The sequence below is a fragment of the Tamandua tetradactyla genome, chromosome 4 (genome assembly GCF_023851605.1).
Source record: "Tamandua tetradactyla isolate mTamTet1 chromosome 4, mTamTet1.pri, whole genome shotgun sequence".
Taxonomy (NCBI): domain Eukaryota; kingdom Metazoa; phylum Chordata; class Mammalia; order Pilosa; family Myrmecophagidae; genus Tamandua; species Tamandua tetradactyla.
Genome location: NC_135330.1, coordinates 169725378 through 169745266, shown reverse-complemented (window position 1 = coordinate 169745266; position 19889 = coordinate 169725378). Strand labels below are relative to the sequence as shown.

The 19889-nt window shown below is 36.4% G+C and overlaps 1 protein-coding gene and 1 pseudogene across 6 annotated transcripts in view; one reads left to right on the top strand and one right to left on the bottom strand.

The window, feature by feature from the left end:
- Positions 1-19889, bottom strand: part of PCCA (propionyl-CoA carboxylase subunit alpha) — a 626991-nt gene that overhangs the window by 45407 nt on the left and 561695 nt on the right. The gene's annotated exons all lie outside the window — the stretch shown is intronic.
- On the top strand, positions 13259-15061 carry LOC143681515 (heterogeneous nuclear ribonucleoprotein Q pseudogene; annotated as a pseudogene).

Below are 19889 nucleotides of genomic sequence, written 5' to 3'. Positions count from 1 at the left end.
CCCGCAGACAGACAAGCGCCACATACTGGGCAGGATAAAAAAAACAGAGCCCAGAGACTTCACAGGAAAATCTTTCAACCTGCTGGGTCTCACACTCAGGGAAATCTGATTAAATGTCCAGACGCCAGCAAAAAACAACAAATTACACCAGGAAAATTGAAGATATGGCGCAGTCAAAGGAACAAACCAATAGTTCAAATGAGATACAGGAGCTGAGACAACTAATTCTGAATATACAAACAGAAATGGAAAACCTCTTCAAAAACAAAATCAATAAATTGAGGGAGGTCATGAAGAAGGCAAGGGATGAACAAAAAGAAGAAATGGAAAGTCTGAAAAAACAAATCACAGAACTTATGGAAATGAAAGATACAGTAGAAGAGATGAAAAAAACAATAGAAACCTACAATGGTAGATTTCAAGAGACAGAGGTTAGAATTAGTGAACTGGAGGATGGAACATCTCAAATCCAAAAAGAAACAGAAACTATAGGGAAAAGAATGGAAAAATTTGAGCAGGGGCTCAGGGAATTGAATGATAATATGAAGCGCACAAATATACGTGTTGTGGGTGTCCCAGAAGGAGAAGAGAAGGGAAAAGGAGGAGAAAAACTAATGGAAGAAATTACCACTGAAAATTTCCCAACTCTTATGAAAGACCTAAAATTACAGATCCAAGAAGTGCAGCGCATGCCAAAGAGAATAGATCCAAATAGGCATTCGCCAAGACACTTACTAGTTAGAATGTCAGAGGTCAAAGAGAAAGAGAGGATCCTGAAAGCAGCAAGAGAAAAACAATCCATCACATAGAAGGGAAACCCAATAAGACTATGTGTAGATTTCTCAGCAGAAACCATGGAGACAAGAAGACAGTGGGATGATATATTTAAATTACTAATAGAGAAAAACTGCCAACCAAGAATTCTATATCCAGCAAAATTGTCCTTCAAAAATGAGGGAGAAATTAAAACATTTTCAGACAAAAAGTCACTAGGAGAATTTGTGACCAAGAGACCAGCTCTGCAAGAAATACTAAAGGGAGCACTAGAGTCAAATACGAAAAGACAGAAGAGAGAGGTGTGGAGAAGAGTGTAGAAAGAAGGAAAATTAGATATGATATATATAATACAAAAGGCAAAATGGTAGAGGAAAGTATTACCCAAACAGTAATAACGCTAAATGTTAATGGACTGAACTCCCCAATCAAAAGACATAGACTGGCAGAATGGATTAAAAACAGGATCCTTCTATATGCCGTCTACAGGAAACACATCTTAGACCCAAAGATAAACATAGGTTGAAAGTGAAAGGTTGGGAAAAGATATTTCATGCAAATAACAACCAGAAAAGAGCAGGAGTAGCTATACTAATATCCAACAAATTAGACTTCAAATGTAAAACAGTTAAAAGAGACAAAGAAGGACACTATATATTAATAAAAGGAACAATTAAACAAGAAGACATAACAATCATAAATATTTACTCACCGAATCAGAATGCCCCAAAATATGTGAGGAATACACTACAAATACTGAAAAGTGAAACAGACACATCTACCATAATAGTTGGAGACTTCAATTCCCCACTCTCATCAATGGACAGAACATCTAGACAGAGGATCAATAAAGAAACAGAGAATTTGAATATTACAATAAACGAGCTAGACTTAACAGACATTTATAGGACATTACACCCCACAACAGCAGGATACACCTTTTTCTCAAGTGCTCATGGATCATTCTCAAAGATAGACCATATGCTGGGTCACAAAGCAAGTCTCAATGAATTTAAAAAGATTGAAATCATACACAACACTTTCTCAGATCATAAAGGAATGAAGTTGGAAATCAGTAATAGGCAGAGTGCCAGAAAATTCACAAAAATGTGGAGGCTCAACAATACACTCTTAAACAACCAGTGGGTCAAGGAAGAAATTACAAGAGAAATTAGTAAATATCTCGAGGCGAATGAAAATGAAAACACAACATATCAAAACTTATGGGATGCAGCAAAGGCAGTGCTAAGAGGGAAATTTATTGCCCTAAATGCCTATATCAGAAAAGAAGAAAGGGCAAAAATTCGGGAATTAACTGTCCACTTGGAAGAAGTGGAGAAAGATCAGCAAACTAACCCCAAAACAAGCAAAAGGAAAGAAATAACAAAGATTAGAGCAGAAATAAACGAAACTGAGAACATGAAAACAATAGAGAAAATCAATAAGACCAGAAGTTGGTTCTATGAGAAAATCAACAAGATTGATGGGCCCTTAGCAAGGCTGACAAAAAGAAGAAGAGAGAGGATGCAAATAAATAAGATCAGAAATGGAAGAGGAGACATAACCACTGACCTCAAAGAAATAAAGGAGGTAATAACAGGATACTATGAACAACTCTATGCTAATAAATACAACAATGTAGATGAAATGGACAAGTTCCTAGAAAGGTATGAACAACCAACTTTGACACAAGAAGAAATAGATGACCTCAACAAACCAATCACAAGTAAAGAAATTAAATCAGTCATAAAAAAGCTTCCCAAAAAGCAAAGTCCAGGACCAGACAGCTTCACATGTGAATTCTACCAAACATTCCAGAAAGAATTAGTACCAACCCTGCTCAAACTCTTCAAAAAAATTGAAGTGGACGGAAAGCTACCTAATTCATTCTATGAAGCCAACATCACCCTCATACCAAAACCAGGCAAAGATATTACAAAAAAAAGAAAACTACAGACCAATCTCTCCAATGAATATAGATGCAAAAATCCTCAACAAAATTCTAGCAAATCGAATCCAGCAATACATTAAAAGAATTATACATCATGACCAAGTAGGATTCATCCCAGGTATGCAAGGATGGTTCAACATAAGAAAATCAATTAATGTAATACACCATATCAACAAATCAAAGCAGAAAAATCACACGATCATCTCAATTGATGCAGAGAAGGCATTTGACAAGATTCAACATCCTTTCCTGTTGAAAACACTTCAAAGGATAGGAATACAAGGGAACCTCCTTAAAATGATAGAGGGAATATATGAAAAACCCACAGCTAATATCATCCTCAATGGGGAAAAATTGAAAACTTTCCCCCTAAGATCAGGAACAAGACAAGGATGTCCACTATCACCACTGTTATTCAACATCATGTTGGAAGTTCTAGCCAGAGCAATTAGACATGAAAAAGAAATACAAGGCATCAAAATTGGAAAGGAAGAAGTAAAACTATCACTGCTTGCAGATGATATGATACTAGATGTCGAAAACCCTGAAAATCCACAGCAAAACTACTAGAGCTAATAAATGAGTACAGCAAAGTAGCAGGTTACAAGATCAACATTCAAAAATCTGTAGTGTTTCTATACACTAGCAATGAACAAGCTGAGGGGGAAATCAAGAAACGAATTCCATTTACAATTGCAGCTAAAAGAATAAAATACTTAGGAATAAATTGAACTAAAGAGACAAAAGACCTATACACAGAAAACTACAAGAAATTGTTGAAAGAAATCACAGAAGACCTAAATAAATGGAAGAGCATACCGTGTTCATGGATTGGCAGACTAAATATAGTTAAGGTGTTAATTCTACCTAAATTGATTTACAGATTCAACGCAATACCAATCAAAATCCCAACAACTTATTTTTCAGAAATAGAAAAACCAATAAGCAAATTTATCTGGAAGGGCAGGGTGCCCCAAATTGCTAAAAGTATCTTGAGGGAAAAAAACGAAGCTGGAGGTCTCACGCTGCCTTACTTTAAGGCATATTTTGAAGCCACAGTGGTCAAAACAGCATGGTATTGGCATAAAGATAGATATATCGACCAATGGAATCGAATAGAGTGCTCAGATATAGACCCTCTCATCTATGGACATTTGATCTTTGATAAGGCAGTCAAGCCAACTCACCTGGGACAGAACAGTCTCTTCAGTAAATGGTGCCTAGAGAACTGCATGTCCAAATGCAAAAGAATGAAACAGGACCCGTATCTCACATCCTATAGAAAAGTTAACTCAAAATGGATCAAAGATCTAAACATTAGGTCTAAGACCATAAAACAGTTAGGGGAAAATGTAGGGAGATATCTTATGAATCTTACAATTGGAGGTGGTTTTATGGACCTTAAACCTAAAGCAAGAGCACTGAAGAAAGAAATAAATAAATGGGAGTGCCTCAAAATTAAACACTTTTGTGTATCAAAGAACTTCATGAAGAAAGTAGAAAGACAGCCTACACAATGGGAGACAATATTTGGAAATGACGTATCAGATAAAGGTCTAGTATCCAGAATATATAAAGAGATTGTTCAACTCAACAAGAAAAAGACAGACAACCCAATCACAAAATTGGCAAAAGACTTGAACAGACACTTTTCTGAAGAGGAAATACAAATGGCCAAAAGGCACATGAGAAGATGCTCGACTTCTCTGGCTATTAGGGAAATGCAAATCAAAACCACAATGAGATATCATCTCACACCCACCAGAATGGCCATTATCAACAAAACAGAAAATGACAAGTGCTGGAGAGGATGTGGAGAAAGAGGCACACTTATCCACTTAGGTGGGAATGTCAAATGGTGCAACCACTGTGGAAGGCAGTTTGGCGGTTCCTCAAAAAGCTCAATATAGAATTGCCATACGACCCAGCAATACCATTGCTAGGTATCTACTCAAAGGACTTAAGGGCAAAGACACAAACGGACATTTGCACACCAATGTTTATAGCAGCATTATTTACAATTGCAAGGAGATGGAAACAGCCAAAATGTCCATCAACAGACGAGTGGCTAAACAAACTATGGTATATACATACAATGGAATATTATGCAGCTTTAAGACAGAATAAACTTATGAAGCATGTAATAACATGGATGGACCTAGAGAACATTATGCTGAGTGAGACTAGCCAAAAACTAAAGGACAAATACTGTATGGTCCCACTGATGTGAACCGACATTAGAGAATAAACTTGGAATTTGTCATTGGTAACAGAGACCATCAGGAGATAGAAATAGGGTAAGATAGTGGGTAATTGGCGCTGAAGGGATACAGACTGTGCAACAAGACTGGATAAAAAAACTCAGTAATGGACAGCACAATACTACCTAATTGTAATGTAATTATGTTAAAACACTGAATGAAGCTGCATCTGAGGTATAGTTTTTTATTTTATTTTTTTCTATTATCGTTTTATTTCTTTTTCTGTTGTCTTTCTATTTCTTTTTCTAAATCGATGCAAATGTACTAGGAAATGATGAATATGCATCTATGTGATGATATTAAGAATTACTGATTGTATATATAGAATGGAATGATTTCTAAATGTTGTTAGTTAATTTTTTTAATTAATAAAAAAAAAAGTTTTAGTCTTTTGATGCTCACTGCCAGCAATTATCTCTATGATGCTAGTCATTCTAGAGAGGTGGTATTTCCTATGAAAAGATTAAATTAACTGTGCTAGCTAAAGGTACTACAAAACAAAGAAAATAAGACTGTCTCTGCCATCAGGAAGTTCACTATTAAATTTGGGGAATAAGCACATGTACAAATACATTGTGGAACCAAGTATAGAGTGGCGCTTATCAAGAGAGAATTTCAAAGAATGATAAGGGCAGATAACTCCTTATAAACCTCTGAAGTAGGCCTAAATATGAGAGGGTGGGAAAAGGGATCGATTTATACGGACCAGCCATGGAAGTCATTTTTAAGTAGGCAGATTTTAATGCAACATTAAGAAACAATTTCTTGTAGAACTCTTCCACAGCAAAATAGGTGTCCTTGTGAAGTAGTGAGCCTCTTACTGCTGAATATATTCATGAATAGGCAAGATTATCTGCTATGGATGCTGAAGACGATTACTATGCTATCTAGGCTCTATCTAGAAACCTTTAAGGCAGGGTTACTCAAAGGCGACACTATGGACAGGTTTCTTAACAGGGACATAAAGACCAGGGGGCTGTCCTGTGCATTGTAAGATGTTTAGCAGCATCTCTGGCCTCTATCCATTAGATGCCAATAGCATTATCCTTCCCAGGTGGGACAAGTAAAAAATGTTCCCAGACACTACTAAATGCCCCAAAGGAGGCAAAAGTACCCCCAGGTGAGAACCACTGCTCCAAGTCCCTCCTAACAACAAATTTCTCTTAGACTATATGTTGAGAAAGTTAAATACTATAGAATTTCAGAGACAGAGGGTCTAAGGTAGTCAATGGAGGATTTATAATGGAGGTAGGACTTGAGAGGGGTCTTTAAGTTAAAAATCCTGAATAAAGATAGAGTAAATAGCAACCTTCTAGTCTTAAGAATAACGTAAGTTAAGGTGTAGAGGTAGGAAAACATAAGGCTATAAAGGGATAATTAGGAAGTCAGTTGGCCAAAGGGTTTAATTGGAGATAAGTCTAGAAATAACAGCAATGTGCTTAAGGAGTTTAAAATCTACTAAAGATTGTTAAGGTTGTCATCTCGACCTATCCATATCATAGGAAAGTTAGTGGTAAATGCAGCAGTGGAACAGACTAGACAACCTTCTGTGAAAATGATAGGATGCTGGTGAGTTAGGCAAAATGCTGTATTATATGCTACTCCATTTAAAAAACTAGGGGCTCAAGATCTAAGAAATTTTTACATTTTCCTTTCTTATATGCCATTGTTCACTCTGTTTGAATCACACAGAACTGACTCCAATTTTAAACTATAAGAAGAGAAGTTGAAGGCAGGTAAGCAAGTGGGGAAAGAGAGAAGAGAACTCACCAGGCACCAGACTCAAATGAAATCACATTTAATAAAAGACTGTAGAATATTAACATTCTGCTACATTCAAGCAATACTCATATGCCAGGAAAACTGGTATTTGCAAGTATGTGAATGACCAAAAATTTGGTCTTAATTTTGCTTGGTTCAATATTATTTGGACCTGGACCAAGAGAGGGATTTTTTTTTTTTTTTTACTTTTTTTTATTAATTAAAAAAAATTAACAAACAAAACATTTAGATATCATTCCACTCTACATATACAATCAGTAATTCTTAATATCATCACATAGTTGCATCTTCATCATTTCTTAGTACATTTGCTTCGATTTAGAAAAAGAAATAAAAAGTCAACAGAAAAAAGAAATAAAATGATAGAGGAAAAAAAAGACTATACATACCATATCCCTTACCCCTCGCTTTCATTTACCACTATTTCAAACTGAATTTATTTTAACATTTGTTCCCCCTATTATTTATTTTTATTCCATATGTTCTACTCTTCTGTTGATACAGTAGCTAAAAGGAGCATCAGACATAAGGTTTTCACATTCACAGAGTCTCATTGTGAAAGCTATATCATTGTTCAATCATCATCAAGAAACATGGCTACTGGAACACAGCACTACATTTTCAGGCAATTCCCTCCAGCCTCTCCATTACATCTTGAACAACAAGGTGATATCTACTTAATGCGTAAGAATAACCTCCAGGATAACCTCTCAACTCTGTTTGGAATCTCTCAGCCATTGACACTTTGTCTCATTTTACTCTTCCCCCTTTTGGTCGAGAAGTTTCTCTCAATCCCTTGATGTTAATTCTCAGCTCATTAAGAGAGGGATTTCTTGAGTCATGCTGAGTATATGAAAGAACTGGGGTTGTGGCATATAAAAGAGGGAAGGATTTGCTCCCGATTAGACTTCATACTAAGGACCACGCTACCTGTAAGTGGGTTGGTTCCTTTCCTGGAGCATGGCTCAGATGTACTCAGAAAGGCTTCTGGAGAGGCTGTTGCAAGAAATAGTGTATAGGAAATCTCGATGGCTCTAAAACTGACTCTTCTATAATGGAGCTCCTCTGGTCAGGCACTGGCCTGATGCTGCAGCAAGGCAGGGCCCACTCAAATCCCTATGCCTACCCAATAGGCATCCGATGTTCTAAGGACTCTAGAACAGTCACAAATCTGTGATTATAAATTGAAGTGGGACTGACCTGGGGCCAATTAGTATTGTATATTCAATTGTGTGAGATAGCAAATCCCTTCTGCTTTTTCCATTATCTTTTGCAGCTTAGAAAAATGGTAGTTTGGTTTAAGCAGCTACTAAAGAGCAGGGAAACTGCTGGCTTTTTGTGAGAGACAACTGGAAATACCTACTCCCCAAGCAAATGAACCTTTTCTAAGTAATTCTCTTGAATTCCAGAAAGCTTCTGAAATGGGACCTCCAATTGACCTTTGCTCAGTTCTTTATGTGTTATAATTATGCATCACTATTAGTCATCTAATGTTTCCATTTAATCTTTCAGGGAGATTCAAAACCCACTTGATTCTCCTTTATTTAGGCTCATATTCATGAAAATATTTTTATTTAAAAAAATAGATCACGATATTTACATTTAGAGAAGATTTTAAATAAAAGCATTACAAATGCAAATGAGTTTGTACAACCAGAGAGCTTTCGATCCAGGCCCTCCTGCTGAGCTAGCCACTAAACTGCAGCACCTTCTGCCAAGCATCTCACATTAAATGAAGGAGCTTTCTTGAGGGGTAAAAAAAAAAGTTATTAAGAGTGTGAGCTTCGGCCGTTATTTCACAATTGAGTTAACCTCTATCCTAAGGGCAACATTTTGCAGCTGTTTGCTGTGAGTCAGTACTTTCCATTTTTCCTTCTTTTTTGGTAAATTACTTTTTACATTTTTGCCTGTGACTTCCAGCATAAAAACAAGGTTTGGGTGCACATGTTGCTGATATGAGTAAATGTACGCTTTTTTACAGGTAGAAACTGAAATGGCAGAGTCATCATGTGATATTAGTCCGTTCAAATTAAAGATACAAAATGAAATGAAATATGTATGTAAAGATACAAAATGAAATAAAGACAAGGTAGATTCACACACACACACACACATACACACAACTCAGCAATGCCACTTCCCACTACTGAAACATTTTCTCAGATGGTGTTTTAGTGGTCTACGCTTATAATTTATAATTTAGTCTCCTAACATATATTTCATTTCCCTATAATTAGGAATATTTGCTTTTCAAAAATATTTGAAAATCTACAATTTACACCAAGTATATAAAATAGATATATCACAGAGGGTAAAACGGTACAGGGCTGTGGAAGGCAATTGGATGGTTCCTCAACAAGTTAAGTATAGTATTACCATATGAATCAGCAATCCCAAAAGAACTGAAAGCAGGAACTTAACTAGATATTTTCACACAGATGTTCACAGCAGTGTTATTCAGTTGCCAAAATATGGAAGCAAACCAAGCCTCTCTCAACAGACAAACTGTGACATATACATACAATGGAATATTATTCAACCACAAGAGAGCAATGAAGCTCTGACACATGTGACCAAATGGATGAATTTGGAAGATATCATATTGAGTAAAATAAGCCAGATACAAAAGGACAAATATTGTATAATCTCACTGATAAAAAGTAATTAGAATAAGCAAATACACAGAGTCAGAAACTAGAATACAAGCCACCAGGGACTGAGGTGTGAGTAGGGAATAGGGAGTTAATGCTCCATTGGTACACAATTTCTATCTGGGGTAATGGAAAAATTTTGGTAACATATGGTAGTGGTGGTAGCACACATTTGAATGTAATTAACAGCACTGAATTATATATCTATATCTATATATATGAATGTGGTTAAAAGGGGGAAATTTTAGGTTGTATATATGCGACTAGTATAAAAATTTTTAAAAACCTACAGGGAATGTACAACATGAACAGCGAACCCTAATGTAAACTACAGAAGACAGTTAATAATACAATTATAATATTTTTCATCAATTGTAACCCACATTGATGTGAGGTGTTAATAATGGGGAGGGGGTGTATGGAAACTCTATTTTCTGCATGAATTTTGGTGAATCTAAAACTTATCTAATAAAAAAACATTATATTAAAAAAAATACTTGGTATAATCTACACCACGCATATAAAATTGATCACAAAAGTAAATATTCCTCAAGACCAGCTATATCAGCATTACCTGGGAACTTCAGAAATGCAAATTGGGGGTTGTATTCCAGACCTACTGAATCAGCAAATCTGGGGGCAAAGCCCAGCAGTCTCTTCTAACAAGATCTCCAGGTAACTCTAATAAGTGCTCCAGTGGTAGCGGGTAAAGAGGGTTCAGGATCCTGACAGCCTGGGCTTGTTATTTGAAATCACTTACTGTGTCCTCTCAGTGCCTCATTTAGTTTATCTGTAAAACTGAGATAATGATAGTAACCTACTTTATAAATTGCTAATAGAATTAGCTAATACTTATAAAATGTTTACAATGACTGCCTGGGGACGGAGGTGGGAACAAGGATTGACTGCAAATAGGCACAAATAACTTTTAGGGGTGATGGAAAGAGTCTAAAACTGTGGTGATGTAGAGTGTGGTGATGGCTATACAACTATAAATATACTAAAAATCACTGAATTGAATTGTAATTAACAAGAGGAATTTCATTGTATGGACAGTGTCTCAATAAAACTGTTAACAGTCCTGAAAAATGTTTAGAAGAGTGCTGAATCACAGGAATTAGATATTGGCTCTTACCCTTTAAGCCATATGAATAGGTGATTTACCAAATTGTACATGTTGTTCTAAAAGGAACTAATCTCCCTCCAAAGTGTGAAAATATTGTTTTTTTCTTTTTTCTTTTAAAGTTTTCATTCTGGTAGCATTTATACATAAAAATAACCCTCCTCATTTTAACCATTTTCAGATAATACAATTAAGTGGTGTTAACACTGCATTCACCATGTTGTTCACCAGCATCACCATACATTACCAAAACTTTCCCACCATGCCATACGGAATCTTATTCTGTCTTGATGTCATGAGTGAGATCTATGCTGTTACCTTACAATTCAGAAAATAAATTAGACCCATTGCAAGTATTCTTATTATGAATACTTTATAGACAAAAATATGATATTCCATAGAATATAGTAATATATCAATGGCAAAATAAAATATAACCAATTCAGTTATATTACTCCCTATATCCATTAGATGCCACTTTCCTTTAAAAACAAACTGCATATATTTGCTCTAATTCAGAAGAGCAGGCTCCTTTATTACCACGCCAGTTTCAATAAGCAAGGACCCGCCATGAACTGTGAATACAGGTAAGAGAAGCAATGCCAGAAAGAATACAGAAAGAGAAGTAGCCGTGGATAGAATCTTAGAAAACAACCATAATTTAATGCCAGAACTACTTATAAAATAATGTTTTATAACATTAGTTGATTTTGTTGACAACTGACAATGTTGAATTTTACCTAAGCCCTGTGGTCCCAGAAAACACAAACAGTTTTGGAATCCTCCCACCCTTTTGTATTAAATAGCTAACCACAAAAAACCAGCCTTCCCCTAGTGACATGAGCAAGCCTTGCTATCCATTCTTCATGACTCCTTGAGATGGTTAAATTCATGTAACAACTTGGCTAGCTTCTATCATTCTGCTGTTTGTTCAAATAAGAAAAACTGATTGTTACTGTGAGGAATTTTTATAGACTGAAATCATTAGTCAGTTGACTGCATCTATGGCGGATGTCCATTTATGGCGGATGATATCTACAATTAACAAAGGAGACTGCCTTCAGCAATGAAAGGAATCTCCTTACACAATAGTTAGAGGGCCTTTTAAGGGAAGAATTAAGGATTGCAGCAGTCAGAAAGAATTCTATCTCCTACAGCCAGCTGGCTTCTAGGGGAATTCATTCAAACCGTCATCAGAGTTCTCAATGTGCCGCCTGGCGCACAGAATCTGGGCTTGGCCAATTGAGCCAATGCCGGTAACAAATATCTTAATATTTATTTATATATCTATATCTATCTTGTTGGTTCTGTTTTTCTGGAGAACCCTCACTATACACTCCCATAAATCAAAGTCTATGACTTCCTCGTTTATTTGCCATCACAAAACCCAATAACTCCTTCCTTTTCTTTGAACTGTTGTTCATTAGTTCCCCCTAAAATAATTTTAATTGTCTAGTGCATTCTATCTTTGACACAATGAATATAATGAATAGTTTGGTGGGCCTTTCTACCTACTTTTAGTTAACAATATGATTTGAAATATTTGACATTTTAGGATATTTTAGAATATATATACACACATGCCTATATTAACTTTTTAACTGCATGTATTAGTGGCATAGAGAACAAAAAGAAGGGGATAAAATTAATTTGCATCTACAGTTGCCTAAAAATGATCATTAAGGGCAGGGGTGGGCAAAAGTTTTCTATAAAGAGCCGATATTAAGTATTTTAGGCTTTGCTAGTCAACTACTCAATTCTGCCACAGTAGTTGTGAAAACAGCCATGGACAATACATGAATAAGTGGTTGAGGTTTTGTTCCAATAAAACTTTATTTACAAAAACAGCCAGTAGGTCATACTTTGCTATGTTTTCCAATGGTATCCCTGGGAACACTACTTTTAGGGGATGTTAATAAGAATGTGGGGAGGGGGGGAAAAGGTGTGTGTATTAAAGAGATAGCTCATTGTAAATCAGATTTGGAAAAAACTGTGACGTGGGTTTCTTTACTAGAGCACTTCTCAAAAACTTCAAAATGCTAATGTGAACGGTGACTCTTCAAGGGATAGCCCTTGGAATATTTTTCAAAATCTCAAGAGAGATAGTATGTTTCTTAAAAGCATTTTTTAAATCTATAAAATTATTAGTAAACAAATATTACTTTAAAAATATCTACATATTTTAAATATTTTGGGGGGGTCACCATTCTAAAATGTATTATATAATTCCTACTTCTAGAAATATAATCAGTCATTTGACATGTAGTTTTTTGGGGGGGAGGTGTCTTTTTCTAGCTTATCTAAATTTTAGCTATTAATTCTGTTCTTAAGCCCTCTCTGCCACCCTGACTCCTTCCAATTCTAATTTAAAGGTGCCAAGGCAGCATTTTCTATAATATTCCATAAAATGAGTTCTGGGAAATGCTAAAAGGTGTTCAAGGAAAAAAATTTAGAGGTCAAAATATGTTTGAGAAATGCTACATTCCAATTTCCTTCTTAGGGATTCAAAATGAATATTAGCTAGTAAAGATAACAAGAAGACCTGAAGTAAACAACAAAATGCAGTTTAAATTAACCCAGCATTTCCCAAATTTATTTAAATAGAAGTATCTTTTTGATGCACCCCTACTGACACTGCTTGGCGAAAGCTGTCCTACATACACACAAACACATATACAAGCTAACTGGAATTCTTACAATTCTGTGTATACTGAGTCACTAACCTTATCAGGTTTGCTGCTAGTGGTGTGAACTTACGCCACAATTTTACAACAGCTCCACTCGAGCCAGACACAGTGAACAGTGAGCACGGGTTTCCCGCAATCTGATTACCTCGGACAGGATTCTTCTGGGGCAGCCAGAAGATGGGGAGATCTCTGGAAATATGGCTACAGAACATGTTAATGAAAATGGTACTGAAGAGTTCATGGATACTACTTCTACAGTCATCCATTCAGGAAATTTTCAGACATTGCTGCATGCTGGTTTCCAACAGAAAGTGTTGAAAAACTAGTTGAAATTTATGTTGCAGGGCTAGTTGCACATAGTGATTTAGATGAAAGAGCTATTGAAGCTTTAAAATAATTCAATGAAGATGGTGCACTGGCAGTTCTTCAACAGTTTTAAGACAGTGATCTCCCTCATGTTCAGAACAGAAGTGCCTTTTCATGTGGAGTCAAGAAGTTACAGGCACAGAGAAAAACAGGGGACCAAAGTACTGAATTCCAGCAAAGGACCAGAGGAAGCAAAAATTAAGGCACTTATGGAAAGAAAAGGCTATACTTGATATGACCACTGGACAGAGGAAGTATGGGGGACCACCTCCATATTCCGTTTATTCAGGTCAGCAGCCTTCTATTGCACAGAGATATGTGTAGGGAAGCTCCCAAGAGATCTATTCAAAGATGAACTTATTCCTTTATTTGAAAAAGCTGGACCTAAATGGGATCTTCGTCTAAGGATGGATCCACTAACCAGTCACTTTTTGTATAAAAGCAGCGGCACAGGAGGCTGTTAAATTGTATAGTAATCATGAAATTCATTCTAGAAAACATGCTGGTGTCTGTATCTCAGTTGCCAATAATAGACTTTTTGTGGGTTCTACCCCCAAGAGTAAAACCATTGAGCAAAGGAACAGAGGGTCTTATAGGTATCATTTTATACCACCAACTGGATGACAAGAAAGAAAAGCAGAGACTTTTATTTCCTTGAATATGAAGTTCATAAAACAACTGCACAGGCAAGGCATAGGTTACTGACCATATAGTCAAAGTCTAGGGAAATGTTGGAACTGTTCAGTGGACTGACCCTATAGAAGATCCTGATCCGGAGGTTATGGCAAAAGTGAAGTATGCAACCTTGCCAATATTGTAACTGAAGAGATTTTAGAAAAAGCATTTAGTCAATATGGGAAACTGAAGAAAGCAAAGGAACTAGAAGATTATGCTTTCATTCATTTTGATAAACAAGATGGTGCTTGTAAAGGCTATGGAAGAAATGAATGGTTAAGATTTGGAGGGAGAAAATATTGAAATTGTTTTTGCAAAGCCACCAGGTCAGAAAAGGAAAGAAAGAAAAGCACAGAGGCAAGCAGCAAAGAATCAAATGTATGATGATTACTACTATTATGGTCCACCTCATATGACCCCTTCAACAAGAGGTGGAGGGCATGGAAGTAGAGGTAGTTATGGATAGCCTCCAGATTTTTAATATGAAGATTATTATGGCTATGATCACCATAACTATAGTGGTGGATACGAAGCTTCATACTATGGTTATGAAGATGTTTAAGTTGGAGTTAGAGGAAGGGGTGGTAGGGGAGCAAGGGGTGCTGCTCCATCCAGAGGTCATGGAGCTGCTCCTCCCCACAGTAGAGCTGGTTATGCACCAGAAAGGAGGTCCTGGATCAGCAAGAGGTATTCCCCAGAGGAACACATTTTTTCCTCTGTTGTTGGCTCAACAACAAAGAGGCCCCAGGCATGGAAAAGGGGTAGAGGCTGGTCCTGCACTGTTACAATGAAGACTGACTTGCTATGTGGGATTACACCAGAAGTTTGCAGTGTAGTAATAATAAGGAAATCAAGCAACCTTAAACATCTTGGCTGTACAGGAGCATATTCTACTGCAGAGGAGCGTCCTATGAAGACCATGGAATCAAATACAGGAAACTGAATTAATACTTGGACTTTCATATGTCTTTAACAATTTTCTCTGCAGTGCAAATTATTTAACTAAAGCTACCCTATTTTCCAAATGGTTTCCAAAAGAAATCCTTCATAACTTCTAGCATGGTATCTTAATAAAGAATAAAGTCCTTCTCTCTAAAAAAAACTGCTCTAACTAGATTTTTTCTGTTTTTTTTTTTTTAATTAAGGGTCTCTGCAGTGGTATTCTGAAATAGTCCCTTGAATTTGTGCATTAAAATTTTATTGCAGTGATATAAATGAATGCCATTGTTGGTGTCCTTAAATTTTCTGTTCATCAAGGTTAATCATGATTGTCTATAGCTTTTCTATAGTAATCACTTTTGAACTGTGTTCAGATATGCAGTTTCAAGTGTCACCATCAGAGCTGGTTAGTCAGGCATTCCACAATGGTTCTTTTCAGAATCTTTTAAAAGAGTTGGTTAACTATCTCAGTAGCAGTCTGCACTGTACATAGAAAATCTTTGTAGATAAAAGCAAGGCTTCTTAAATATGATATGGGGGCAAGATTTTAATACATCAAATGTAATATCTTATGTTGCCTTTAGTTTCAGAGGCTTGTCAGACTTCCTCATGACATCCTAACAGGCCTTGCTTTTGTTGTATTATGTGACTGAAAAAGCAGCCCTGCTTCTTCAGATATTGTAGTTATTTGGATGTATAATAAGTTTAGCAAGATGTTACTTTTGTAAAACATCAGATGTTCAAAAAAAGTGCATCCAAACTTGCACTAAATACTGCAGTGTCTCTTTATAAAAAGTCAGACTAAAACTGACAATTGTACAATGAAGCCTGATACTTGGATATTTTGAAGCTTTTTCATAACACATAGAAATTAATATATGGCTAGAAGTTTAGCTTTTTAGGTAAAAGGTATGTTTCATTAGTGCATTTCTTACTGCTGATCACTGCAAAAATGTGAATCAGCATCCATTTCTTCTGCAGGTCATGATAAGTTATAGAGAACAATCATTTGTGCTATGTTTTTAATTTTCTACAGCACCTTAAAGACAATAAGTATTCAGTGGTGAAGCAGCCTTTATTGAATCACCCTCAAATTTTTTTTTTGCTAAGTCCTAACTTGACAGGTTTAAGTTAAAAGTGAAATTATAGCTTAATTAGGACTTGGTGTAAAGAAATCCCTTCTCCTCTTCCCCAAAGGGATACCGCAGTTATATCACATACCCAATAGGCACCACAATGAAGATCAGAGCATATACTTAATTAAGGTTTTTTGTTTTTCATGGGCAGGCACCGGGACTCGAACCCGGGTCTCCAGCATGGCAGGCAAGAACTGTGCCTGCTGAGCCACTGTGGCCTGCCCTTAATTAAGGTTTTATACACACCTGTTCCCCAGTAAATTTAACAAGAAAATTAGGCATTTCATATGTTCAAAATGTTCATGGCAATAATCATTTGGCATTCCTACAAATAAAATTGTTTGATACAGTAAGCTGGAGACGAGTGTAACTTAATTTTGTAATAAAGTTATTTTTTAATGAAAAAAGTCAATAACTTAAAGTGATTATGTTCATTAAGTGATTCATAGGATTTTTTTCTAGTAATTCTAGGTAAAAAAAATTTCATGGTGAGATACTTTCAGATACCAGAAGTTTAGAATGTTACTCTATTAAATGAATGTGTTTTTTCCTTTCAGATCATTAGTAAAAACTCTGCTTTATTATTAAACTTACACCCTCAAACCCTTCCCTTAATTTGTTACATGTGGAATACAGGTAAAAATTTATTTGTAGCTATGAATAATACTGCTGAAGCCTCTATGTCTTACTGTCATTGTTTTTCTTCGTCAATAATCAATATTTTTCATTTTAGCAACTTTTAATTAGTATAACTCCTTTACTTTGATATATTTTTTTCATATATGTTGCTGAATATATGTGATATATGCTCATTTATAAAAAAAGAGACGTTAACAGAAAAACTTAAAGAAAAATTAATCCTTTGTAATTCCACTCAAGTTTAACTACTAATATTCCTGGGTTCAAACTTCCAAGTTTGTTAAATAAAATAGACTCCTACACAAGTCATTTTAACCTAATTTTTCATGTTATGATGTAGTTCCTATTGCAACTTTCCATGTTAATAAACACCTAATAAAAAATTTAATGGCTCCATATTAATATTCTACCATTTAAAATACTTTAATCAAATCACTATTTAAAATTAAAATTCTTTAATCAAATAACTATTGTTGGAATTCAGGAAGTTTCTAATTATTTTGCTAATATAAATAACACTGTGATAAATATAAATGGCATATATCTTTGGGAATTTATCCAATTAATTCCCATGTGGACATGAGTCATAACAGTTTCCCCATAGTCTCTTAGGTGGCAACATATAATATCACGTAAGCCCCATCCCTGCTGTTGGCTAACGGGATTAAAGGGCAGCATATCCCAGATTGCTCTGTGATCCATTATACATCTAGGTGAGAACAGATGAGATGTGCCAATTAGATTCCCTCTCTTAGAAATAATAGAGAACTAAGCAGTTTTCGGGAGAGTGTGACTTAGGAAATGGCTTACAAGACTATGATTGTCCTCAATAGGCTATATGCAATCCTGAGCTATAACACAGAAATTGTAGACAGCGTAGGAAGTGAAAGTCACAGGTTGAGAGACACAGACTCCCACAGAGCAGCTATATCATGTTAACAATGGTGCACTAGAGTGAGGAGGACCAAGAAGCTGCTGTTGATGATGATTCTGGTTCACAGCTTTGACAGCAGTGAGCTCTGAGTTTAAGCTCTGTTTCTGGTACTAGCTATGTGAGTCTGGAAAAATAATTTAACTTCTTTAAGTCTCAAGTCCATCATCTCTAAAATGGGACTAGTAATAGTACTTTACCTCATAGGAGGATTACATGAGAAGATAATCTTAAGTGCCTCCTAAGTAGTAAGTGTTCAGCATAGTTAACTCTTATAGTATTATTATTATGACCTGAGCCACTCTGCATCCAGAAAACTGCCAGTTAATATATTCTCTGGGATTTCTAAAGGTCTCTGTACTCATATCCTTGTATTAAATTTAGGAAACTTGAATGAATCTCCTATCAGCAGAAGAACCTAACTAGAACAATTTCTTCAGACAAATTCCTCGAGTTGGAATTGCCAGATCTAAGGAATTTCACTTCTAGAGAAACTCATTACAAGTTACGCATACTGGACATTGATGCGGATCAATTCCTCTGAAGGAATTGACTTACATAATACCTGAATTCTAGAAATACTTGATACACATTTCTTGACTGATTTATGATGGCTGTTATAATGTGTTAATCTGTGTTCAAGTTAAATATGGGATTAAGACTATCATTAGAAATGTATAGAGAACTTTGTCTCACAAATAGAGGGGCCCATAGTGAATTGGTTCTAGGCAAATACTCAAGGAGGCAAAGGACAGGAGGGAAAAAGATGGTGCCACCATCTAATGCCTTAAAAAAACAAAAGTGGCTAATACAGAAAAATGTGTCCAATCCATAAACCCTTTCCACTATTATTAAAGCAGTGGGGGGTGGAACCATTTCTCCCTTCTATATACCCATTCATTTTCTTTCCTCCCTTACACCCCTTTCCCCTCTGCTTAGACTGTTAGATATTGGATTAATCCTTTCTCCTTCACTTTAAACTGATTTCAGAGAGTAGGAGGGGTAAGGGGAGGGAAAGAGGAAGAAGGGAAGGAGGAGGAGGAGAGGCCAGCATTGCTCAAACCTGTATTTCTTACTGAGGGAACCTCTTCAAAAGAGATACAGCCAGGGCACACTCACCTCCCTCCATCTTGGGTTTGGTGAGTTCTGCCCGGGAGCGCAGAAATAACCCCCCGACACACACACTTTAAATTTCCTGGTGTACCTTTCTTCTTTCTCACCCTTTTGCGTCCTAAATCTTTCATCTGGTGCCGGAAACCCGGGAGAGGAGCGCGGGTGCTGCCCACCTGGCCAGAGGCGCCCCGGCTTCCTCTCTCCTCCTTTCTCCACATGGCCAGCGACAAGGGATCCTTTGGCCCACCACTGCATCCACCACAGATTGGGTAAGTCCCTTCCCTCCTAGCCCTGCTGCCGGGTCTCACGGTTCTGAGAGCTTGTCCCTTAAACGAAAATCGTGAATTCACGTCAGGTTCTCTTCCGAGGGCTGAGGTGAACAGGGACGCCCGCAAGCCTACACACCCTGGGCCAGTCCTTTCTCCTTTGAGACCCGTCAGTATGGGCAGGAGGTCCTCACTGGCCTAAGGATGGGACTTTCGATTTTAATATCTTTACAAACCTCCAAATGCAAAATATATCCACAGGAAGAAAAAGAAAAATTCAAACATCTCTGATGTTCTCTTTGGTAACCTCAGTCAGGGGTTTATCTTAAAGATATGAAACACACTGTTTAAAAGTTTAGAATGGGAGCTCTAAAGCAGTCATAATACATCAAAAACTTAAGGTGCATTTTGACAAGTTTTTCAATTCCTTCCTTAGTAAATTTAGTTTTCTATTTTTGGGGGACTATATAATCCTCATGCAAACTGGTTTCATGAAAACCTCTATCAATTCCTGCAGTACTCTGTATATTTGCTAAGGACTTAAAATAGGGACATAGTTCTTACAGTTGGAACTTCAGGATCATAAACACAAACC